General features: G+C 39.4%; 1 protein-coding gene across 1 annotated transcript in view; it reads left to right on the plus strand.

The window, feature by feature from the left end:
* pkp1a (plakophilin 1a) overlaps window positions 1-4,687 on the plus strand; it is an 85,010-nt gene extending 80,323 nt beyond the window's left edge. Inside the window, 1 exon segment of the mRNA XM_084334093.1 lies at window positions 1-4,687. This exon segment is cut by the window's left edge and continues 530 nt beyond it. The gene's annotated coding sequence lies outside the window, so the exon portion shown is untranslated.
* The last annotated feature ends 510 nt before the right edge of the window (window positions 4,688-5,197 follow it).

Raw genomic sequence — 5,197 nt, forward strand, 5'->3', positions numbered from 1 at the left:
CCTTTTTAAGCCCAAGATCACCTTTTTTTTTTTGGTGAAGGCAAGATCTGAGCGAAGGCAAGCGTTGAGAGAAAAAGACAGCCAAGATTGTACTTTAAACTAAATGACTTTTATTTGCCTGTATTCTAATTACATGCAATGCTTTGGTCCAACATTAAAACGTCAAAGTAGAACTGTAATTAGGGATGCACGATAATTATCGGGCCGATAATTATCGGGCCGATATCAGCAATTATGACGTCATCCCGATAAACCCGATAACGTTATTGATAGCTCCGATAATATATAATACATTTTTTGGTTAAAAGAAATCCGGTGTGGGTGGATTTGGATGAAGGGCGCTTGTTTTTATTATAGCCTCCTCCCGTTTTGCCAGTACTGTGGTACGACTGATAGCGTGTGGTTTAGGAACAGGGAGTTTTTCACAAATCCAGCGCTCCCTTTCTTGGCTGTGACGTAGTCACGTTACATTCGGAGGCAGACAGTCGATCTTACGTCCCACCGCTTGCACCCACCTCTTCTTCTTACCACCAATCGGAAGCTCTCATTAGTTTATTTACTTCCGAATTGTCAGCCATTATTCTACTCGGAGCTAACGTTAGCTCCCCGCCAGCCACATTGACAAGTACCAGCGCTTATACATTACTGGCAAATGTCTTGTTGCACTTGTGGCAACGAGTGTTGTCAGCATCGACTTTAGTAAAATAGACCCAGACTTTTGAATGTTTCGTTCTGTCCGCCATGATGAGAGCAGAGCTGTCTGTACTCGGCAGCACCTGTGTGTGTGTGTGTGTGTGTGTGTGAGTGAGTGTGTGTGTGAGCACAGCACAGCCCACTCCTCGCGCAGGCAGAGACACTGAGGCAGGAGAGATATAGAAAACGGCCAACAAGATTAGTTTGCGACGTTTAAATTCCTCAAAAAAAAACTCCATAATTTCTCGAGTACCGATAGCAGTACCGATGACGTCGGAGCTTATAAATACTAAAAAAATATATATATATACATTTAAAAAAATATATATATAATACAATAAATATCGGTTATCGGTATCGGCTTGAGGAGCATAAAGTTATCGGTATCGGTGTCAAAAAATCAATATTGTGCATCCCTAACTGTAATATGTACTTTATCAGTCAGTGCTAAGTGCAGTCATCTTATGCAGCATCACTTTTCACATCAAAACAAAAGTAGAACTGTAATGTGGACTCTCATATTATTAACATTATAAAATGCTAATTGTAAATATGTTTGTCAAAGTAGAACTGTAATGTACTTTCTCAGTCAGTGCTAAGTGCAGTCATCTTATGCAGCATCACTTTTCACATCAAAACAAAAGTAGAACTGTAATGTGGACTCTCAGGGAATGATCTAATTCTTTTTATTAATTAATAATAAAATAAATCAGGGAAAGATCTACAGGGAAAGTCTCAAAGATCGACCGCGATCAATGGGTTGGTGACCACTGCTCTAGAGGGTCGCGAGAAGATTTTGGGGGATTGCAAAAAGATACTTGCATACATTATCATGTTAATAGTCTTTGGTATAATTGCTTTGTTCTTGTGATATAATGAATATTTGAAGTCTAAAGCCCTCTTTGAACTAGTGAAAAGGGAGAATAAAGATCATTCTTTGGAGTCCAAGCTTACCCTTGACCATATTCACACGGCAGCCATTTTGCTCCCATGTCATGCTTACGTTGACATAAGAGCAACATGGCTGCCATGTGAATATGGTAAATTCTGCGCTTGACCATGATGGCAGTTCGCCAATAGGCATGCCTCTGTTTTTAGGGGCCGAAAACCAAAAGACGTTGAGAACCATTGGCCTAGATGGGTGACATATCAGTTAGCTTGAGCAAGTTAGAAGCTGGCTGGGAGCAGAAATGGTGCAATAGCATAGATATATATAAAGACTAGATGACTCACCCACGCTGCTGGCCAACGGAGACTGACGTTGCCACATGGCGACCATCTTGCCACGGGCAGCACGCCTACTCATAACTTGAATGTCTATAGTGCATGTAGCCTACTATTGAAATAACCATAGCTTGCTACATTTTCAACCGTTTGGTTTGTTAAAAACGTCAGAGATGTAGTTATAATACTGCATACTTATAATGGACTTTCATATAAAACATTATGAAAATAATTATTTTTAATAAAAATTCTTCCAAGCTTCCAATCATAGCCATGTTAATAACGTTTGTAATAAACCAAACCATTTGTAAATCTGTCAAGATTTCAGCGAGTTAAGAGTATTTTTGTTTGTGCAGATCACTCACCTTAAAGCAGTAGTTGACCGTCACAAGATGGCCACCGGTGAACTACGCGGGAGACTCCGCCTTGCGCCATCTAGTCTTTATATATATCTATGTGCAATAGCATGTGGATTAGCAGCAAAAAGAAAAGAAGAAAAAATATATACATACAATAAAATGAATAAACAAGCAAATAAATAAAAAAAAATAACAGTGGCAGTGTTTGTGGAGGAATTAAAAAAGTCGGCTTACTTTTCTCACATCGCTGTTGTCAAATGAAAACCTTGCACCTTCAAAATGTCATTTCTACTGCAATCCTATCTTCTGATTGATAATAAGATAAGATCATATATAATTGTATTGATCCCCTTGGGGAAATTGAGGAATTAGGTATTATTATAAGTTATTCCATGGATTTATTTTGTTGGAATGGTTTATTATGGTTGATAATCATGTATTAAGTTATACCATGGATTTTTAATGGCTTTAAATATAAAGAGATTAACAAGGTTTTCATGTGATAACAGTGAGTGGAATACTGCAGTTATAATATACTCAACATATTTTTTACTGTGTTATGAATGCTTTTTTTTTTGATTTAACTGTTTTGTTCAGTTTTCATGTGGTTTATATATTTGTTTTGTTCATGTTTTTAAAATGTAACAGAAACCGTTTCCAATACTGCTCGCCTCGTTGTCATTCCGTGTTCTGTCAAAACTCCATGGAAACAAGTTAACGATACTACGTTACAAAATGTATCTCGTGTGTTAGCTGAGTTAAAGGGAAATTTCACACATGCCAATAACACAGACGTTGACGTTGTCCAACGTATCAGTGAGCAGCACCCTGGCACAGCGATGGTCCTCGTCCACACTTTGTTAAACGAGAAGTGAATGTTTGACTTACTACTTAATCCATGTTTGTAATTACATTTGTTGCCGACGTCTTTCCACATGGTTTTATTAGAATCAGAGTAAAGTATGGACACATGTTCAAACACTTAAGGGCAACCTTTAACCTTTCATCTTTCGGGGCAACTACTGTATTATGGTCCGCCATAGTGTCAAAGGAATCGCCTCAGCATTGTTGCTTTAATCACATAACGATGGCCAAAGAGCAAAACCACCTATCTGCATAAACAATTGGGGGAAAACCTCCTATCTGCACTTTGCAAGGCACTAACGATTCACTAATGATTCCACTCAGTATTGTTAACACTGGGGTGGAACCGGAGAGTTTAATCATGCGTGATCAAATCTTCTTGCTTGATAAAAATGTATTGTTAAATCATGGCTAATCAAATACAATCTAGTTTAGGAGTTCGGTAGAGGACTTGACGTTCTCTGGCCAGGAGAATTGGGTCAAGCACCCCCCTCTCTCTGTGCGGTCACCTTATAAACTATCTGAGAAAGAGAAAGGGGGCAGGGGAAGGGATGACCAGGTGAGGGTAAATGGTAAATGGTGCATTCATTTATATAGTGCTTTTATCCAAAACGCTTTACAATTTTGTTCCTCACATTCACCCATTCACTCATTCACTCACACACCGATGGCGGAGGCAGCCATGCAAGGTGCCATCCTGCTCATTGGGAGCAATTAGGGGTTATGTGTCTTGCTCAAGGACACATCGACACACTGCCCGGGCGGAGCCGGAATCAAACCAGGAACCTTCCGACTACCAGACGACCTCTCTACCTCCTGAGCCACTGTCACCCCCAGGTGAGGGGTGAAGGAATGAACGAGGGTACAGGAGGTGTTAAGAAAAGGCTGTGAAAGGAAATTCTACAACACATAATATTGTAATATAGTCCACGAACAGTGTATTGTATTGGGTATCCTTAAAAAATTTCAAGAAAATCTGCAAGAAAACAACACGCTCAAAAAAGTTAAATTTTCAGATAGGAGGTTTTACTCTTCGACCATCGATAAGAACATCTTGTTGCCAAGAAGCATTTAAATATATGTTTGACCCTGTCGTTGAGAATGTTGACCGTCTGTGTTAACCAACCAGCCTAGTGTATCACCACCCTAACCACCTGGTTTCACAGAAGCACAACGACCGTCATACATTATCTCTTGCTATGGCATGAAGATTATCTCTAATTGCAGGAGCTTTGGTGAAACCCAGAAAGTCTGGGAAATCTCTAAATACATGAGATCGTCTGTTATCCACTGGTTTATGATGGGAAGATGATGTTAGTGCCAAGATGATTTTTTTTGGGAACCTGTTTGCAACAGGCACAGGGGCTGCCCAGGAGATCACACAAACCGTCACTGTAAAAGGCACCCTTTTGTACTTGAGACATGCGTTGGTGTTGAGGTTGTTTTGGCTAGGGGAATTGGTGGGATTTTTAGAACAAGTCTTACTGCTGTTGTGTTGAGCAGGAGCATGCCTTGTCACCCTCTGTATATGAAATAAACAATATATATGTAAAGAATAACATGGTGGGTCAGTTCTCTTCTTCCACTCAAATACTTGTCTTTATTTCACTCGAGACTGTAGCACCCAAGTTCAACACTGTTTGATGAACATTGGGTCTCATTCTCCAATGGACTTAAGACAAAAGATTTGCTCTTAGGGCCATTTAAGACATCTTAGATTTTGGGATTCCCCAACTGTCCCTAAACTTGGATTTGGCTTTCTTTGGGAGGAATCATAGTGATTCCTTCATGTCAACTCTACTGGCCTCCTTGGAATTAATTAATCATAATTTAAATAAATATGACAATATTTGTACGATAAAAAATTACGCATTTGATGTCTGAAAAATTAATAAAAAATTAAATCCAAGCTTAGGTTGGGGAATCCCAAAATCTAAGATGTCTTAAATGGCCCTAAGAGCAAATTTTTTGTCTTAAGTCCGTTGGAGAATGAGACCCATTGTTACTTGTTACTGAGAGAGTTGTACCCTTCCTGCTGACCTGTTGTACAGAACTTG

This window comes from Notolepis coatsorum (assembly GCF_963971535.1).
Source record: "Notolepis coatsorum genome assembly, chromosome: 17".
In the NCBI taxonomy this organism is placed as follows: domain Eukaryota; kingdom Metazoa; phylum Chordata; class Actinopteri; order Aulopiformes; family Paralepididae; genus Notolepis; species Notolepis coatsorum.